Here is a 22,238-nt window from a genome sequence, read left to right as displayed (position 1 = left end):
GTGCAACATTTAAGCAAGTGGTCAACTGGATAAAGAAAAACATAAATATTACAAATAATTTAAAAGTTCTTTGTCGCTATTTGAAAACTCAGAAAATATGTCCTCATTTTAGTTTTTTAGAGCACTAACCATAATTTTGATGCAAATAAGACCCTCTCATATATGTAATTTCTAAAGGAAATGCTCTAGGTATTACAGTTTTGATTACATCAAGATGATGTCAGGGGTTCCACACTTTTGTAATAAATATAGACTGTTAGCAATCTAGTTGTTCATTGGGATACTGTTGAGAGGCAGAGGCCAGGGGCATGGACTCTGAAAATTGAAGGCAGGTAGGAGAGTGCAGAGTCAAAAATGTGACCACACTGGGCAGGCAGGAAGGGCAGTGGCAGCACAACAGACTATGGAGGGCAGTGGAAAGGGGGGCAGGAGCAACAAACCAAGAATACAGGACTGGCAAGAGAGGCTGTGGCAATATAATAGACCATTGTGGGCAGAAGGAAGAGGCAGTGGTAGTACGACCATACATGCCAACAGACCCGTTTCAGCCAGGAAACGTCCAATGTTTTTAAGGTCAAATGGGCTTTATTTGATCTGTCTCCTGTCTACAATCTCCTCTTTTTCAATGTAACTCAAAGGGGAAAATCAATACCCCAGCTTTTTTCTAAAATCTCCCTCTTACCAAGTTCAAAATGTTCGCAAGTATGGTACATTGGATCATGGTAGGCAGGAGGAATTGGGGTAGGGACATGGACTGGGATAACAGAGGACAGGATGGACATGGAGAGGTGCACCAAACTGACCCTACAGGGCAGGCATCAGGATTTGCAGCAGCACAATACACCACACAGGGCATGCGGGACGGGAGTGCAGCACAACAATCCATAGAAAGCAATAGGGAGGGGACAGGACCATGCACATGGACAACAGAGAACAGAGGGTAGAGAGGCAATGGTAGCTAGCTGACCATAATGGACAGACAGGAGAGAACGCTGCAGCATAACAGACCACAAAAGGGCAGGAGGGACGGATCAGGGGCATTATAATGGAACAGACAAGCCAGGAGGGAGGGAATAGGGGTCTGCACATGGAAACAGAGGGCTGGGGGCAAGGGAGCATGGCAGGAGCAGCGAGATGACCATGGCGGATAGGCAGGATGGGCACTAGAAACAAGACACACCATGGAGAGCAACAATGAGACTATGATGGCATACACACAGACCATGGAGGGAAGGTGGGACGGGGGCAGGGGCAGCTAGCTGACCACACAGGGAAGGTGGGAGGGGCCATGGCAGCACAGAAGACATGCCTGGCAAGCGGGAGGGTTAGTGGCAGCACAATGGCTATGATGGGCAAGAAGGAGGGTGCAGGGGCATGCACAAAGGACCATGGAGGATAGAAGGGAGGGTCAGGACCTGGGCACAGACAAGAGAGTTCAGGGGAAGGGGCCTCACAACAGACCGCGCGGGGCAGGCAGGAGGAGCAGTTGCAGCACATCAGACCAGGGAGGGCAGAAGGGTGTGGCAGTAAAATGGACCATGGAGGACAGGAGGAAGGGGATAAGGGCATGGCAGGTGGACAGGCAGGGTGGAGGTGGCAGGGATAGGTTACAGTCATCTGACAATGCTAGGCAGGTGGGAGGGGAGTGGCAGCTCAACAGAACACTCAGAGTAGATAGGAGTGGCAGGTCCATGGAACATGGTGGGCAAAAAGGATGGTGCAGGGGCATGCACAAAGACATCGGAGGGCAGGGGGAAGGAGAATAGGGGCAGCAAGCTAAGCACAGAGGCTAAGCAGGAGGTCAATGATGGGCCATAGAATTGGGCAATGGAGGGCAGGAGGAGTGGACTGGTACATCATGCTAAATGGAGGGCAGTGGCAGCACATCAGACCATGCATGGCAGGAGGGAGGAGGCTAGTCCATGGATTCAGACAACAGAGCATAGGGAGAAGGTGGATGGGGCAGCAAGCTAACTGTTCAGAGAAGGTGGGTATTAGGAACTTTATTGTTTTTAAAATGTGTGTCTGTGCGAACTACTTAAAATATGAACAAGTATGCAGCATACTCTCACTTTTATTCAGGAAGAAGAGGACGTTTGTGACTGTGACTCCGGGCTCACTTGGCAGAAACACCCCCTGACCCTCCACCCCCCATCGCAAAATGTAATGCCCGTGAAAAGGGTAGGTGGACACAGTGGTATATAGAACATAGTCCTGAGAGCGCGATTGAAAATGAAAACTAGATATAGTACATGGTATAAACTATGCACCAAAAAGTGTGATATAAGATGAACCGGGGCGTGAAATATAATATGCAATGCATCAAGGTCGATGGAAGAATAAATGGGTATATAAGTGTCTAAATGGATGATTTTTTTTTGAAAAATTGATTGTATAACTGACTGATTAAGTGAATCTTAGTGAATACATGGCTTAGTGAGTAATGTTTAAATATGTAAATATCTGTATCAGTCTCTCACTTTGTGTATAAGTGGCTGCATGGGTTGGTGAGTAGCAACATGAGTGTCTATATAGGTTATTAGTTGGTTTTTTGAGTATCAGTATGAGTGTCTGAGTGTCTGTATGGTTCAGTGGGGGGTATTACGTAGTGCATAGGTGCATGAATGAGTGACTCACTGTTTGTATGTGTTGAAAACAGCATGTGTGCAGGACTGTATGGGTGGATGAGTGTGTGCATGGGTGTGTTAATGAGTGAATGACTGTCTCAATAGTGTCTTTATGAGTAACTACATATGTTTTAAACTAGTATATGTGACTATTGGTGTATATAAGTGAGTATATGTGAGAGTGAGAGATTGGAAGAGTTCCTGTACGAATAAGTATGTGTTTCTATAAGTGATTGTTTAAAAGACTAAGTATGTGTAAATTTCTGTAGAAGTAAGTGTGGTGGTGTGTGTATAACTGTATATGCAAGTAAATGGATGTTTGATTCTTTATTAGCATGAGTGACTATGTGTGTGAGTAACTCTATGGATGAGTGGTGTTGTGTAACAGGATGTACAGGTGTATGAGCACATATGATGAGTGAGTACATGTATGAGTGACTGTATAGGACTGTTGGTGAATGAGTGGATGTGTATGTGGATCTTAGAATTACTGAATAGGTTGTTGTAACTGACATTGGTATGTCCATTGTTTTTAAAGTTTTAGTTTCTACTTTTGAATGTGTGTATCAAAGGTTATATTAGGGGGAGAGGAGGTCTGCCACTCTACCACAAGGATGATGTCATCAGTGATGTCATTTGAGATGTCATCAGTGATGTCATGAGTGATGTAATATGTGACGTCATCAGCAGTGCATTTCGTGCGCGCGAGTTATAGTTAGCTGAACTAACTATAACGGGGGAATTTCAATGGTTTTGTACAAGTGAAAAGTCCAGCTAACTATAACACCCCTGAAACCTATGGTTTTTTCAGTGAATTTCTGAGGTTTTTTAAATGCTAATTCCTAACTATAATGTGCCTGAAACCTATGGTTTTTTCTGTGAATTTCAAAGGTTTTTTAAATGCTAATTTCTAACTATGCCTACAGAGACAGGACATGTGAAGAAAGAAGAAAAAATGCACAGAAAGAAAAAAAAGAAGTGCAGAAAGAAGCAACAGAAGTCCTCAAAGACGAAGAAAAGTGCAGGAAGAAGGATAACGTGCAGAAAGAACAAAAAGAAGAGCAGAAAGAAGCCTTGTTGCAAAATCATCCTGTACCCTCAACTTTTTCAGACGGATACTGGTGGTAACTGAGTCTGACTAACCAGTACTAGAGCCAGTGCTATCTTAAAAGACACTTAGAATACAGTGAAAACACCTACATACACTAGGGAACATTATGCGTTGGGGTCCCCCTGTGATTAGCATGACCTCCTCTGTAAGCCCCTAGTATATAATAGGGCAGGGGGATTAAAACTACCTCTTAAAACAGGCCACAGGGCGTTTTTGAACACGTTAACTCAGGCCCCGTCCCCTCCCTTCACCACTGTGTAAACACGCCCTGTGTCCGTTTTTAGTTGGGAGATTAAGTTCATTTAAATCCTGAGGGTCCCTAGGGTCCAACTAGCCCACTAGGTACCTCCAGTAAGTGCCACAGAGCAGCGTTGCAGAGAGGTGTAAAAAGTGGCACGGCCTGGACCACCTCTCTGCAATGCAGCTCAGTGGCGCTTACTGGAAGCACTTGGTGGGCTAGTTAGCCCCCAGGGGCCCTCAGTATTGAAGGAAAATTATATCCCCAATTTAAAACGTGCCATAGTGCGTGTTTGCACACGTCACTTCAGGCCCCGTCCCCTCCCTTCACCACTGTTTAAACGCGCCCTGTGGCTGTTCTAAGTTGAGAGATTAAGTCCCCTTGAATCCTAAGGGTCCCTAGGGTCAAACTAGACCACTAGGTACCTCCAGTAAGCGCCACAGAGCTGCGTTGCAGAGAGGTGTAAAAAGGGGATTGGCCTCAGAACACCTGTCTGCAGCGCAGCTCCCTGGTGCATACTGGAGATGCCTGTTGGGCTAGTTGGCCCTCAGGGACCCTCAGTATTGAAGAGGAATTAATTCCCCAACTTACAACTCGCCAGGGGGCGCGTTTGCAGAGTGCTGCAAGGAGGGGGCGTGGCCTCCGGCACGATGCCAGTCCTTTATTTATTTTAATTTTTTAAGAAGGGGGGCTGTGTGGTTCCCCATCTTATTCTAATGTATTGGCCCTGATGACCCCATCCCCCAGGGCCTGTCTCCTAATTATATTTTTTTGACCCCAATCCCCAGGGCCGGCCACTGTTTTTTATTATTTTTAAAAAATATATATTTATAGACACACCTAGGACATGCTGGACAAACCGTACGTACCTATCACCATGACGATTTGCGTGATATTCATTAAAAGGCAACTGTGCATACAATGAATCCACGTGGAATGTATTTACACCACTAGTGAAGCTCTGACATGTCTGATGCCCTACCATGCCTAATCCCGGTAGACACCCTTGTCGTTTATTTATACAAACATGGGTAGCTATTGACGGGCACATTTAATACACATACACACCAAGCCATTCAAGGGGGATTCGACAAAAATTCGACCAAAACTATGCAAGAAACCCCCCTCACGGTTAATAAAACACACATCCACTGCCGGATGTGTAATACTTTTTATTTTACTCTCTGGAAAGGGGACGAACATCACTTGAGAGTCACAGCGCGCTCCTGGCAGAGCCCAATGCTGTGTCACACCCACCATTGCCTGCTGAGTGCCACACACCTCTGTGTTGTATTCCACTAGCTAGTGCATATGCTATGACACTCTCTAGCCCATGTGCACTGTAACACCACCCCGTGAATATGTCATGCCACAATTGTTTTTGCACGGGTTATATTGCCCCATCTAACGTGCCTTCCTCGATGCCTACGTTATAACGCACAGTGCTATGCCATACATATTACAATCTGGGATCCATATCTTTGTCAGAGTGCATATGCAACATTACACTCCCCAGCACATATTTTATATTACAACTTTAGAGACTAGTTAGGTTACACAACACTGCCCTGTGCATATTACACTCCAAGGCGCATATCGCATAGCACACGCTAGTGCCTGTCCTATCTCGCGCTCTCCAATGAATCTGTCATTGCTCACAATGTATTGCATATTATATTTCACGCCCGGTTCATCTAATATCACACTTTTTGGTGCATAGTTTATACCATACACTATATCTAGTTTTCATTTTCAATCGTGCTCTCAGGACTATGTTCTATATAACACTGTGTTCACCTACCCTTTTCACGGGCATTACATTTTGCGATAGGGGGTGGAGGGTCAGGGGGTGTTTCTGCCAAGTGAGCCCAGAGTCACAGTCATAAATGTCCTCTTCTTCCTGAATAAAAGTGAGATTATGCTGCATACTTGTTCATATTTTAAGTAGTTCGCACAGACACACGTTTTAAAAACAATAAAATTCCTAATACCCGCCTTCTCTGAACAGTTAGCTTGCTGCCCCATCCCCCTCCTCCCTATCCTCTTTTGTGTGAATCCATGGACTAGCCACCTCCCTCCTGCCATGCATGGTCTGATGTGCTGCCACTGCCCTCAATTTAGTATGATGTACCAGTCCACTCCTCCTGCCCTCCATTGCCCAATTCTATGCCCCATCATTGACCTCCTGCTTAAACTCTGTGCTTAGCTTGCTGCCCCTATTCTCCTTCCCCCTGCCCTCTGATGTCTTTGTGTATGCCCCTGCTCCATCCTTTTTGCCCACCATGTTCCATGGACCTGCCACTCCTATCTACTCTGAGTGTTCTGTTGAGCTGCCACTCCCCTCCCACCTGCCTAGCATTGTCAGATGACTGTAACCTGTCCCTGCCACCTCCACCCTGCCTGTCCACATGCCATGCTCCTATCCTCTTCCTCCTGTCCTACATGGTCCATTGTACTGCCACACCCTTCTGCCCTCCCTGGTCTGTTGTGCTGCAACTGCTCCTCCTGCCTGCCCTGTGCGGTCTGTTGTGAGGCCCCTTCCCCTGAACTTTCTCTTCTGTGCACAGGTCCTGACCCTCCCTTCTATCCTCCATCGTCCTTTGTGCATGCCCCTGCACACTCCTTCTTGCCCATCATAGCCATTGTGCTACCACTAACCCTCCCACTTGCCATGCATGGTCTTCTGTGCTGCCATGGCCCCTCCCACCTTCCCTGTGTGGTTAGTTAGCTGCCCCTGAACCCCTCCCACCTTTCCTCCATGGTCTGTGTGTATGCCATCACAGTCTCACTGTTGCTCTTCATGGTGTGTCTTGCTTCTAGTGCCCATCCTGCCTGACCTCCATGGCTATCTTGCTGCTCCTGCCCTGCCCCCTTGCCCCCAGCCCTCTGTTTACATGTGCAGACCCCTACTCCCTCCCTCCTGGCTTGTCTGTTCCATTGTAATGCCCCTGATCCATCCCTCCTGCCCTTTATGGTCTGTTATGCTGCAGCTTTCTCTCCTGTCTGTCCATTATGGTCGTGTCTCTTTCCCCTCTGTTCTCTGTTGTCCATGTGCATGGTCCTGTCCCCTCCCTCTTGCTTTCTATGGATTGTTGTGCTGCACTCCCGTCCCGCATGCCCTGTGTGGTGTATTGTGCTGCTGCAAACCCTGATGCCTGCCCTGCAGGGTCAGTTTGGTGCACCTCTCCATGTCCCTCCTGTCCTCTGTTATCCAAGTCCATGTCCCTACCCCATTTCCTTCCATGATCCAATGTACCATACTTGCGAACATTTTGAACTTGGTAAGAGGGAGATTTTGATAAAAAACTGCGGTATTGATTTTCCCCTTTGAGTTACATTGAAAAAGAGGAGATTGTAGACAGGAGACAGATAAAATAAAGCCCATTTGAGCTTAAAAACATTGGACGTTTCCTGGCTGAATCGGGTCTGTTGGCATGTATGGTTGTACTACCATTGCCTCTTCCTTCTGCCCACAATGGTCTATTACATTGCCACAGCCTCTCTTGCAAGTCCTGTATTGTTGGTTTGTTGCCCCTGCCCCCCTTTCCACTGCCCTCCATAGTCTGTGGTGCTGCCACGGCCCTTCCTGCCTGCTCAGTGTGACTAAATTGTTGCCTTTGCACCCTCCTACCTGCCTTCAATTTTCGGAGTCCGTGCCCCTGGCCTCTGCCTCTCAACAGTATCCTAATGAACAACTAGATTGCTAACATTCTATATTTATTACAAAAGTGTGGAACGCCTGACGTCATCTTGATGTAATCAAAACTGTAATACCTAGAGCATTTCCTTTAGAAATTACATATATGAGAGGGTCTTATTGGCATCAAAATTATGGTTAGTGCTCTAAAAGACTAAAATAAGTACATATTTTCTGAGTTTTCAAATAGCGAGAAAGCACTTTTAAATTATTTGTTACCTTTATGTTTTTTTATCCAGTTGACCACTTGATTAAATGTTGCACTTAGGGGAGAGGATGTGGTGTTACTTCCAGAACTGCAGACTTTGCAACTGGGGAACCAGGTTGGAGTTTCTGCTTCAGCTCGACATTCTGTGATTCTGGTCAAATCACTTAGTCTCCCCATGTCTACAACCAAAATGAATTTGTTCTTGTGTGATGTAACCAATGCTCATGTAAAGCACTCTAATACCTGACAAGTCTGCACTATATAACACTGCAAAAACACAAAATAATAAGTGTTTTGCACACTTCTGTCATTGGGCTATATTTGGGCTACATCTGGGTGATTTTGGGCTACATTTGGGCTCTTTTGTCTCCGGTGGCCATCTTGGGAGATTTATTTGTTATGAAGTTTCATAATTTCCACATGTACTGCAGTCTCCTCAGTAGGAAATGCTTTCAGTTTTTTACTTTGATTCCATCATGAAGGTATTCAGATATGTCACACATTTGCCACAAATTCTGAATGTTAGCACTCTAGTTGCTCATTAGATCACTGTAGTAAAACTACTGTTCACCATGGAAGTCTGCTCCTGGTATTAAAAGTGCATGTTTCAGTCTGCATGTCAGAATTTTTTAATGAAATAGAAGAGGATTTGAGAAGTCACTCAAAATGTGCCCTCATTTTCTTTCTTCAGCATTAATCATAATTTCTATGGCAAAATGAACCCCCTCATTGTGTTCCTTTTTAAATTAAATGTTTTAAGTGTTACCAGTTTATTCCAATCAAGATGGCTTCAGGTGTGCCATACTTTTGTCATAATGAAGACAGTAAGCGTTCTAGTTGTTTTTAAGAACACTCTGGGACATTCTGTCATTGGGCTATACTTGGGCTACATCTGGGTGATATTTGGGCTACATTTGGGCTCTTTTGTCTCTGGTGGCCATCTTGGCAGACTTATTTGTTATGAAGTTTCCTAATTTCCTCATTTACTGCAGTCTCCTCAGTAGGAAATACTTTCAGTTTTTTACTTTGATTCCAAAGGCATTCAGATGTGTCACACATTTGTCATAAATTCAGAATGTTAGCACTCTTTTTGCTCATTAGATCACTGTAGTAAAGCTACTGCTCACCAGGGAAAACTGCTGCTGGTATTGAAAGTGCATGTTTCAGTCTGCATGTCAGAATGTTTTAATGAAATAGAAGAGGATTTGAGAAGTCACTCAAAATGTGCCCTAATTTTTCTTTCTGCAGCACTAATCATACTTTTTATGGAAAAATGAACCCCCTCATTTTGTTCCTTTTTAAATTAAATGTTTTAAGAGTTACCACTTTAATCCAAGCAAGATGGCTTCAGGTGTGCCATACGTTTATCATAAGTAGGACTGTTAGTGCTCTAGTTGTTCTTTGGAACTCTCTGGGAAGCTGCAGTAGAACACAAAGGAATCAACTGACAGTCTCTGCCCTTGTTGGATGTACATGTTTTACTGAGAATGTCAGACTTCATTCTCACATGACTGAGAAAGATAATGTGAATTTACAGAAAATAAGCTCTCAGTTTAGCTTATAGATCACCTTCCAAACCTCTGTGGGAAAAGCATGAGAAAATATTTTTCTCTCAATCATGATATCCCAGCAGAAGGCTTTTTCACATGGTGAAATCACCTTAGAACATACCACAATTCCTAAAATGAGTATGGTACCATCAACAAATGATTTATAATTTAACTAAAGTCTTAAAACCTTCTATTAACTGCAATGCTTTTTAATGAGGTGCTATCATGTATATTGGTCCCAAGATGGCTGCCAACACTTCTTGGATGAAGTGCTGACAGCCAATCAGATCTCAGGATGAGATGTGTGGTTAGGCTCCGCCCACATATATATATGAATTTACTTTTGATTTTCTCAGGAACTACTGAACAGATTGACACCAGACCTGCAAAAGGCACATCCCTGACATGAGGACTACCTCTCTGCCAAATTTCAAGTAATTCTGTTCAGCCGTTCGGGCTGTACCTTGGACTAAAGGTCCCTATGGAAAATTGCATGGGGAAAACGCGTTTTGGGACCCCCCTTTTTTCTCAGCCCCCGCTTGAGGAATCCCCCCGAGACTTCCAGGGTAGGAGCGGAGCGGAGCGCCCCACCTATTTTGAAAATTTCGCGAGGATTCGTCAACCGGCGCCAAAGTTATTCCAAATAGAATGTTGCGGATTTCCTATGGAAACACGGTCCTAACTATAACTATCTACTGGCGACCGCCAGTAGATAATATAGATATATATATATATATATATATGCAAACAAAAAGCAGAGAACTCTGGGTAGTTCTCAAGTTTAGGTGGAAAGCAGCTCCTGCATAGAGCACTCTCAACACCAGCGACACTGCTCACCTCAAATGTCTGCTTTTCTATCAAAGTCTTTAAGCATAGGATTAGCACAGTGCCATCCACGCCGAGATAGAAAAGGACAAAGACTTTTGCCCTTTCTACAGCAAAATCTTTAAGCATAGGACTAGCACAGTGCCATCTTTGCCGAGCTGTAAAATGACAAAAGCGATTTACCACTCCAGGCACAGTATTACAGCTTTGAATTGGTAAAATACCAACCAAGCCAACCTGAAATGAGTAAAAGCAACCCCTGACTCAGTGTTTCGCTCTAATTAGAGCTCTTCAGAGCTCTTCAGAAAGGTATAGCTTTGTCCAGACACAAGGGAGCACCCAGTATACGTAAAAAAATACCCTTTCAGGCATAGAGTGACGAATAAATTATGCAAATATATATATATATATATATATGTATATATATATATATATCCACCATTACCGAATCCTCAGCATTCCGTTGGTTGGAAACAAATACGGAACGGACTCCAGTTTTTCTTTGTACCATATAGTTTTATTTAGTTTAGTGCAATTCCGCCATGACGCGTTTCAGTCCCTAGAGTCCTTGATATATATATATTCACTGAAAAAACCATGGGTTTCACACACGTTATAGTTAGGAATTAGCATTTAAAAAACCTTAGAAATTCAATGAAAAAACCAAAGGTTTCACACATGTTATAGTTAGCTGGACATTTCACTCGTAAAAAACCATTGAAATTCCCCCGTTATAGTTAGTTCAGCTAACTATAACTCGCGCGCCCGCAATGCACTACTGATGACGTCACATATTACATCACTCATGACATGGTCACTGACATCACTCATGACATCACTGATGACATCTCAAATGACATCACTGATGACATCATCCTTGTGATAGAGTGGCAGACCTCCTCTCCCCCTAATATAACCATTGAAACACACATTCAAAAATAGAAACTAAAATGTTCAAAATAATGAACATATCAATATCAGTTACAACAACCTATTCAGTAATTCTAAGAACCACATACACATACAGTAATTCACCAACAGTCCTCTACAGTCACTCATACATGTACTCACTCATCATATGTACTCATACACCTGTACATCCCGTTACACAATGCCACTCATCCATAGAGTAACTCACACACATAGTCACTCATGCTAATAAAGAATCAATCATCCATTTACTTGCATATACAGTTATACACACACCACCACACTTACTTCTACAGAAACTTACATATACTTACTCTTTTAAACAATCACTTATAGAAACACATACTTATTCATACAGGAACTCTTCCAATCTCTCACTCTCACATATACTCACTTATATACACCAATAGTCACATATACTAGTTTAAAACATATGTAGTTACTCATAAAGACACTATTGAGACAGTCATTCACTCACTAACACACCCATGCACACACTCATCCACCCATACAGTCCTGCACACATGCTGTATTCAACACATACAAACAGTGAGTCACTCATTCATGCACCTATGCACTAAGTAATACCCCCCACCGAACCATACAGAAACTCAGACACTCATAGTGATAAAAAACCAACTAATAACCTATATAGACACTCATGTAGCTACTCACCAACCCATGCAGCCACTTATACACAAAGTAAGAAACTGATACAGATATTTAAATATTTAAAGATTACTCAGTAAGCCATGTATTCACTATGATACACTTAAACAGTCAGTTACACAAAACAAATTCCCAAAAAAAGTATCCATTTAGACACTTATATACCCATTTATTCTTCCTTTGACCTTGAGATATACATAAATATAAAAAATATATAATTTTCATAAAAACACACAATCACTGGATGATGTCATCAGTGATGTCATCAGTGATGTCATTTGAGATGTCATCAGTGATGTCATGAGTGATGTCAGTGACCATGTCATGAGTGATGTAATATGTGACGTCATCAGTAGTGCATTGCGGGCGCGCGAGTTATAGTTAGCTGAACTAACTATAACGGGGGAATTTCAATGGTTTTTTACGAGTGAAATGTCCAGCTAACTATAACATGTGTGAAACCTTTGGTTTTTTCATTGAATTTCTAAGGTTTTTTAAATGCTAATTCCTAACTATAACGTGTGTGAAACCCATGGTTTTTTCAGTGAATTTCAAAGGTTTTTTAAATGCTAGTTTCTAACTATGCCTACAGAGATAGGACATGTGAAGAAAGAAGAAAAAATGCACAGAAAGAAACAAAAGAAGTGCAGAAAGAAGCAACAGGAGTCCTCAAATACGAAGATAAGTGCAGGAAGAAGGATAACGTGCAGAAAGAACAAAAAGAAGAGCAGAAAGAAGCCTTGTTGCAAAATCATCCTGTACCCTCAACTTTTTCAGACGGATACTGGTGGTAACTGAGTCTGACTAACCAGTCCTAGAGCCAGTGATATGTTAAAAGACACTTAAAATACAGTGAAAACACCTACATACACTAGGGAACATTATGCGTTGGGGTCCCCCTGTGATTAGCATGACCTCCTCTGTAAGCCCCTAGTATATAATAGGGCAGGGGGATTAAAACTACCTCTTAAAACAGGCCACAGGGCGTTTTTGCACACATTAACTCAGGCCCCGTCCCCTCCCTTCACCACTGTGTAAACACGCCCTGTGTCCATTTTTAGTTGGGAGATTAAGTTCATTTGAATCCTGAGGGTCCCTAGGGTCCAACTAGCCCACTAGGTACCTCCAGTAAGTGCCACAGAGCTGCGTTGCAGAGAGGTGTAAAAAGTGGCACGGCCTGGACCACCTCTCTGCAATGCAGCTCAGTGGCGCTTACTGGAAGCACTTGGTGGGCTAGTTAGCCCCCAGGGGCCCTCAGTATTGAAGGGAAATTATATCCCCAATTTAAAACATGCCATAGTGCGTGTTTGCACACGTCACCTCAGGCCCTGTCCCCTCCCTTCACCACTGTGTAAACGCGCCCTGTGGCTGTTCTAAGTTGAGAGTCCCCCTGAATCCTAAGGGTCCCTAGGGTCAAACTAGACCACTAGGTACCTCCAGTAAGCGCCACAGAGCTGCGTTGCAGAGAGGTGTAAAAGGGGGCTTGGCCTCAGAACACCTGGCTGCAGCGCAGCTCCCTGGCGCATACTGGAGATGCCTGTTGGGGGCGCGTTTGCAGAGTGCTGCACGGAGGGGGCATGGCCTCCGGCACGATGCCAGTCTTTTATTTATTTTAGTTTTTTAAGAAGGGGGGCTGTTTGGTTCCCCTTCTTATTCTAATTTATTGGCCCTGATGACCCCATCCCCCAGGGCCAGTCTCCTAATTATATTTTTTAGACCCCAATCCCCAGGGCCGGCCACTGTTTTTTATTATTTTTAAAAAATATATATTTATAGACACACCTAGGACATGCTGGACAAACCGTACGTACCTATCACCATGACGATTTGCGTGATATTCATTAAAAGGCGACTATGCATGCAATGAATCCACGTGGAATGTATTTACACCACTAGTGAAGCTCTGACATGTCTGATGCCCTACCGTGCCTAATCCTGGTAGACACACTTGTCGTTTATTTATACAAACATGGGTAGCTATTGACGGGCACATTTAATACACATGCACACCAAGCCATTCAAAGGGGATTCGACAAAAATTCGACCAAAACTATGCAAGAAACCCCCCTCACGGTTAATAAAACACACATCCACTGCCGGATGTGTAATACTTTTTATTTTACTCTCTGGAAAGGGGACGAACATCACTTGAGAGTCACAGCGTGCTCCTGACAGAGCCCAATGCTGTGTTACACCCACCATTGCCTGCCGAGTGCCACACACCTCTGTGTTGTATTCCACTAGCTAGTGCATATGCTATGACACTCTCTAGCCCATGTGCACTGTAACACCACCCCGTGAATATGTCATGCCACACTTGTCTTCGCACGGGTTATATTGCCCCATCTAACGTGCCTTTCTCGATGCCTATGTTATAACGCACAGTGCTATGCCATACGTATTACAATCTGGGATCCATATATTTGTCACAGTGCATATGCAACGTTACACTCCCCAGCACATATTTTATATTACAACTTTAGAGACTAGTTAGGTTACACAACACTGCCCTGTGCATATTACACTCCAAGGCGCATATCGCATAGCACGCGCTAGTGCCTGTGCTATCTCGCGCTCTCCAATGAATCTGTCATTGCGCACAATGTATTGCAAATTATATTTCACGCCCGGTTCATCTTATATCACACTTTTTGGTGCATAGTTTATACCATACACTATATCTAGTTTTCATTTTCAATCGTGCTCTCAGGACTATGTTCTATATAACACTGTGTTCACCTACCCTTTTCACGGGCATTACATTTTGCGATAGGGGGTGGAGGGTCAGGGGGTGTTTCTGCCAAGTGAGCCCGGAGTCACAGTCACAAACGTCCTCTTCTTCCTGAATAAAAGTGAGATTATGCTGCATACTTGTTCATATTTTAAGTAGTTCGCACAGACACAATGTTTTAAAAACAATAAAGTTCCTAATACCCGCCTTCTCTAAACAGTTAGCTTGCTGCCCCATCCCCTTCCTCCCTATCCTCTGTTGTGTGAATCCATGGACTAGCCTCCTCCCTCCTGCCATGCATGGTCTGATGTGCTGCCACTGCCCTCAATTTAGTATGATGTACCAGTCCAGTCCTCCTGCCCTCCATTGCCCAATTCTATGCCCCATCATTGACCTCCTGCTTAAACTCTGTGCTTAGCTTGCTGCCCCTATTCTCCTTCCCCCTGCCCTCCGATGTCTTTGTGCATGCCCCTGCTCCATCCTTTTTGCCCACCATGTCCCATGGACCTGCCACTCCTATCGACTCTGAGTGTTCTGTTGAGCTGGCACTCCCCTCCCACCTGCCTAGCATTGTCAGATGACTGTAACCTGTCCCTGCCACCTCCACCCTGCCTGTCCACATGCCATGCCCCTATCCTCTTCCTCCTGTCCTACATGGTCCATTGTACTGCCACACCCTTCTGCCCTCCCTGGTCTGTTGTGCTGCAACTGCTCCTCCTGCCTGCCCCGTGTGGTCTGTTGTGAGGTCCCTTCCCCTGAACTTTCTTGTCTGTGCACAGGTCCTGACCCTCCCTTCTATCCTCCATTGTCCTTTGTGCATGCCCCTCCACCCTCCTTCTTGCCCATCATAGCCATTGTGCTGCCACTAACCCTCCCACTTGCCATGCATGGTCTTCTGTGCTGCCATGGCCCCTCCCACCTTCCCTGTGTGGTCAGTTAGCTGCCCCTGACCCCCTCCCACCTTCCCTCCATGGTCTGTGTGTATGCCATCACAGTCTCACTGTTGCTCTTCATGGTGTGTCTTGCTTCTAGTGCCCATCCTGCCTGACCTCCATGGCTATCTTGCTGCTCCTGCCCTGCCCCCTTGCCCCCAGCCCTACTCCCTCCCTCCTGGCTTGTCTGTTCCATTGTAATGCCCCTGATCCGTCCCTCCTGCCCTTTATGGTCTGTTATGCTGCAGCTTTCTCTCCTGTCTGTCCATTATGGTCAGCTAGCTACCATTGCCTCTTGCCCCTCTGTTCTCTGTTGTCCATGTGCATGGTCCTGTCCCCTCCCTCTTGCTTTCTATGGATTGTTGTGCTGCACTCCCGTCCTGCATGCCCTGTGTGGTGTATTGTGCTGCTGCAAACCCTGATGCCTGCCCTGCAGGGTCAGTTTGGTGCACCTCTCCATGTCCCTCCTGTCCTCTGTTATTCAAGTCCATGTCCCTATCCCATTTCCTTCCATGATCCAATGTACCATACTTGCGAACATTTTGAACTTGGTAAGAGGGAGATTTTGAAAAAAAACTGGGGTATTGATTTTCCCCTTTGAGTTACATTGAAAAAGAGGATATTGTAGACAGGAGACAGATCAAATAAAGCCCATTTGAGCTTAAAAACATTGGACGTTTCCTGGCTGAATCGGGTCTGTTGGCATGTATGGTTGTACTACCATTGCCTCTTCCTTCTGCCCACAATGGTCTATTACATTGCCACAGCCTTGAAGGAGGGTAGATTTTGTATCACAGGGGGCCCCTGGCCCGTTCTGTCCACACCTGAAGTATGAGACCCTTGTCCTTGCCCTGCCAGCTGCATTTGTAGGCCGTATTAAATTGACCAGCGGGTCCTGTATTGCTATATAATTATCCTGAGACATCCTTACCACTCAGCCAGCATAAAACCCCTGTGTAGGCCCTTCTGTTCAATATGTAGGCCTCTTTGTTAAATTGACCATAGCTCTGCAATTTTAGTGTATAGCAGTCTGAAGGCAGGTCTGCGAGGCCTTCTGATCCAAACTAGTAGCCCCCACCCTACCCGAGTGCTCCGTGCTCGGTATCAAAGTTCAACATCCCCCTGAAGCTGTCGACATACAGTAGGCTGCATCCTGGACTGGTACTTGCTTCCTGGGCAGGTTTCCCGCTTTTAAGGAAGTGGCAACCGCAGAGCGTCAAGTTAGGAGAACTGAGGAGATTTTATACATGAATATATTGAATTCCCGTACAATACCCATTATTTTCTGCTTGCTCTATGGAACTTACGATAATCGATTGGCCTGAGAGACTGACCTTTTTGCCCAGTCCATTGTCAGCATTAAGTGGGTAAATGACGAAATGTCTGGTAAAATCTGCAGTCGAAGCTTTTGGGTAGCATACGTAGGTAGATGTAGCGTGCAAAGGAGCCCACAAAATGATATAAAAAGGGAGCACCCACAGATATCGACGGACTACCTCGCCGTCTGTATGTAGGTTAACAGGCAGTGCAGGTTTTCCCCAAGAGCTGGGAGCTCTTGTCTTCCTTTGCTTAAAATGTCTTGCTCTGCTTTGCTTGAAGTATCTTATTCTATTTTACCTATATGAAATGTCATGTTATGTTTAACCATTGTTCTCTTTACTTTTGCATTTAAAAGATTTTGTATTGTAATTGCAGGAATGCTTGCTCTAAGAGTAAACGTGAGTGTTCCTAGGTAACATTTTCCTTGGTGTAACTTGTTTCTCATGATGCATTTATAGATGTGTTTTCTCTCTCTCTCTGTCAGTACATTAATTGAGATACAGAGAATATTATGACAGCTGTATGATTATCTGGATTCTGTTTTTTGTACTTTATGTCTCTATTCTGCGGTTTCTTTGAAGTTGCATCTTCTCATTAAACTGCCATTGTATTCTGCCTCCAATTCCATGTCTCATATGTCTGTTTTCTTCATTTTTGGAGCAAGCGTTCCTAGGCACCCCGGCTCAAATTAAGGTGCCCCTTTTGTCCCTGACTCACTCTCCTGCTCAGTTCTGTGGTGGCTCCCGGGGATCTGGGGACCGCCCCTAGCTTCCTTGACCCGTAATAGATCTTCCCTCCAACAGCCTCTCTTGCAAGTCCTGTATTGTTGGTTTGTTGCCCCTGCCCCCCTTTCCACTGCCCTCCATAGTCTGTTGTGCTTCCACGGCCCTTCCTGCCTGCTCAGTGTGGTTAAATTGTTGCCTTTGCACCCTCCTACCTGCCTTCAATTTTCAGAGTCCGTGCCCCTGGCCTCTGCCTCTCAACAGTATCCTAATGAACAACTAGATTGCTAACATTCTATATTTATTACAAAAGTGTGGAACGCCTGACATCATCTTGATGTAATCAAAACTGTAATACCTAGAGCATTTCCTTTAGAAATTACATATATGAGAGGGTCTTATTGGCATCAAAATTATGGTTAGTGCTCTAAAAGACTAAAATAAGGACATATTTTCTGAGTTTTCAAATAGCGACAAAGCACTTTTAAATTATTTGTTATCTTTATGTTTTTTTATCCAGTTGACCACTTGATTAAATGTTGCACTTAGGGGAGAGGATGTGGTGTTACTTCCAGAACTGCAGACTTTGCAACTGGGGAACCAGGTTGAAGTTTCTGCTTCAGCTCGACATTCTGTGATTCTGGTCAAATCACTTAGTCTCCCCATGTCTACAACCAAAATGAATTTGTTCTTGTGTGATGTAACCAATGCTCATGTAAAGCACTCCAATACCTGACAAGTCTGCACTATATAACACTGCAAAAACACAAAATAATACGTGTTTTGCACACTTCTGTCATTGGGCTATATTTGGGCTACATCTGGTTGATTTTGGGCTACATTTGGGCTCTTTTGTCTCCGGTGGCCATCTTGGGAGATTTATTTGTTATGAAGTTTCCTAATTTCCTCATGTACTGCAGTCTCCTCAGTAGGAAATGCTTTCAGTTATTTACTTTGATTCCATCATGAAGGTATTCAGATATGTCACACATTTGCCATAAATTCTGAATGTTAGCACTCTAGTTGCTCATTAGATCACTGTAGTAAAACTACTCCACCATGGAAGTCTGCTCCTGGTATTAAAAGTGCATGTTTCAGTCTGCATGTCAGAATTTTTTAATGAAATAGAAGAGGATTTGAGAAGTCACTCAAAATGTGCCCTCATTTTCTTTCTTCAGTATTAATCATAATTTCTATGGCAAAATGAACCTCCTCATTGTGTTCCTTTTTAAATTAAATGTTTTAAGTGTTACCAGTTTATTCCAATCAAGATGGCTTCAGGTGTGCCATACTTTTGTCATAATGAAGACAGTAAGCGCTCTAGTTGTTTTTAAGAACATTCTGGGACATTCTGTCATTGGGCTATACTTGGGCTACATCTGGGTGATATTTGGGCTACATTTGGGCTCTTTTGTCTCTGGTGGCCATCTTGGGAGACTTATTTGTTATGAAGTTTCCTAATTTCCTCATTTACTGCAGTCTCCTCAGTAGGAAATACTTTCAGTTTTTTACTTTGATTCCATCAAGAAGGCATTCAGATGTGTCACACATTTGCCATAAATTCAGAATGATAGCACTCTTTTTGCTCATTAGATCACTGTAGTAAAGCTACTGCTCACCAGGGAAAACTGCTGCTGGTATTGAAAGGGCATGTTTCAGTCTGCATGTCAGAATTTTTTAATGAAATAGAAGAGGATTTGAGAAGTCACTCAAAATGTGCCCTAATTTTTCTTTCTGCAGCACTAATCATACTTTTTATGGAAAAATGAACCCCCTCATTTTGTTCCTTTTTAAATTAAATGTTTTAAGAGTTACCACTTTAATCCAAGCAAGATGGCTTCAGGTGTGCCATACGTTTATCATAAGTAGGACTGTTAGCGCTCTAGTAGTTCTTTGGAACACTCTGGGAAGCTGCAGTAGAACACAAAGGAATCAACTGACAGTCTCTGCCCTTGTTGGATGTACATGTTTTACTGAGAATATCAGACTTCATTCTCACATGACTGAGAAAGATAATGTGAATTTACAGAAAATAAGCTCTCAGTTTAGCCTATAGATCACCTTCCAAACCTCTGTGGTAAAAGCATGAGAAAATATTTTTCTCTCAATCATGATATCCCAGCAGAAGGCTTTTTCACATGGTGAAATCACCTTAGAACATACCACAATTCCTAAAATGAGTATGGTACCATCAACAAATGATTTATAATGTAACTAAAGTCTTAAAACCTTCTATTAACTGCAATGCTTTTTAATGAGGTGCTATCATGTATATTTGTCCCAAGATGGCTGCCAACACTTCTTGGATGAAGTGCTGACAGCCAATCAGATCTCAGGATGAGATGTGTGGTTAGGCTCCGCCCACATATATATATGCTTTTAAATGCTATTTACTCAGGAAATACTGAACAGATTTACACCAGACCTGCAAAAGGCACTTCCTTGACCTTATGGCTACCTCTCTGCCAAATTTCTAGTAATTCTGTTCAGCCGTTCGGGCTGTAGCTCGTTCTAAAGGTCCTATGGAAAAATGCATGGGAAAAACGCGTTTTGGGACCCCCCTTTTATCTCAGCCCCCGCTTGACGAATCCCCCCGAGACTTTCAGGGTAGGAGCGGAGCGTAGCGCCCCACCTATTTTGAGAAATTCGCGAGGATTCATCGACCGGCGCCAAAGTTATTCAAAATAGAATGTTGCGGATTTCCTATGGAAAAGGGGTCCTAACTATAACTACCTACTGGCGACCGCCAGTAGGTAATGTGTGTGTGTGTGTATGTATGTGTGTGTGTGTATATATATATTCTCATTACCTTTTGATCATTGCATGAAACATCAAAAAGGAAAGAGAATGAATTTACTAAAACCCCACTCACTGCCCTGTTTACTAAAGGAATGGCAAAGTGTACACTTGTAGACTGGCATCCATGGACAGGAATACATCTCTGTGTTTGTATAAGGAATTCCCAAGAAAAGTTCATGACTGTCCTAATATCTCCAAGTCCATATCTAATATGCACAAGCATTTACTGGCATGTGAACGTAGCAAATGTAAGTTTCTGAATGCACAAATCTAACGCATAGGTGCATTTTCAATTATTAACTTTGTATTGTTGTTTCTCCACGGGGAAATTACTTTGGAATAACACTTCCAAAACGTCCTACACATTCACCAGTCTTGGGGGAATTCCGCTTCTCTTATTTTCAGGATAATATTTGATTAGGTAAACATTTCAATGCAAATTAAGTTTATACACATTAATCCCATGTGCATATTTTGAAAATCTGTTATGGATCTAATCCCGCTTGGCCTAGATTGTACATACCTGCAATAAAGGGACCTTGGTGCTTAAAATACTAGAAAATCCTTAGCATCACTTGGGAATTTTTGCATGAACAGTTCTAATGATGCTGACAAAATGGGCAATGGTTACATGAATGGTTCATCGTTAGGTACATTGATACACTCACTACCTATTAAATAAAAGACCCACATTTAAGAAAATAATTCATGCTCAATCAACGAGAATCGCAGAAGTACGCTCAGGTTCGTCTGTTTTCTTCCTTTGACCGCCCCCCCCCCCCCCGCTCCCTTTTCATTCTGTATCATCATTTCTGTACGTACTTACGTGCCTCGCCATTTCTTTACATTTCCACTCTTTGTGTTTCCTTTCTTGCAGTTCATCTGTTCTGATCCCATGACATTTTATCTTCTGGGTATGAACGACTTCGTCCTAAATCTTTTCTACTCCCTAGCGAGAGGCCTTCCAGTTTATTTTGATGAAAGACAGAATGAAATTCTATGTCTATTATAGGGTGCTGGTCGTGCTGACCTTAGCAATCAAAGGTGTTTCATTTATTTTGGGCTTGCTTTGCTTTTGATAGACGGTGCTGCAAGGGTGAGAAGGGAGGGCCGTTCTAAGGAAGGTATTTTGAGCTGTCCCTTTAATATTATCAAAGCAAACACATATAACACCTTTTTCTCGCCTGTCATGTGGAGCTCCTGATTTCAGAGATGCCAAATGTGCCATTTTCACATTTCTGTGTTAATGTGTGTGTTGTGCCCTGTCATTTTCTATTTGCCAAGCATGCCTAGCGTAGCTAAAACACCAACATATTTTCATCAGTCATTTACTAGTATGAAAACATGTAAAAGTGTGGCAATTCTAAACCGCTGTCCTGTATCAGTATTTTATCTACCTGCTATAATTTGACACTAGAAAACCGACTTATCATTCTATCTGTGAATGTAGATGTGGAGCTGTGACTAATAATCATACGTTTACCTTTATATATGTAACTTGGCAATATAGTGCTATTGGACACTCAGGAGTTTATATTGTTGCAGTTTGATATTTTGTTCCTTGTTATTTTTATATACAACCTGGTAATACGGGCAGTTTTGCAAACTACTGGCCTTCCTGAGGGGCATATTAACAAGACAGGCGATAACATTATCGCTGCTTTAGCGGCAGAAAACTGCAGCTAAAACGGCGATAATGGGCTTGATAATATGCTCTATGGAATTCCAATTGAAGCCGTTATAGACGTCCTTCACATCTAACATGGGCTTCAATTGGAATTCGATAGAGCATATAATCAAGCCCATCATCGCCGTTTTAGCGGCAGTTTTCTGCTGCTAAAGCGGCGATAATTTTATTGCCTGTCTTGATAATATGCCA

This window comes from Triturus cristatus, chromosome 4_2 (genome assembly GCF_964204655.1).
Source record: "Triturus cristatus chromosome 4_2, aTriCri1.1, whole genome shotgun sequence".
In the NCBI taxonomy this organism is placed as follows: Eukaryota; Metazoa; Chordata; class Amphibia; order Caudata; family Salamandridae; genus Triturus; species Triturus cristatus.
Note: the sequence above shows the minus strand (reverse complement) of the source record.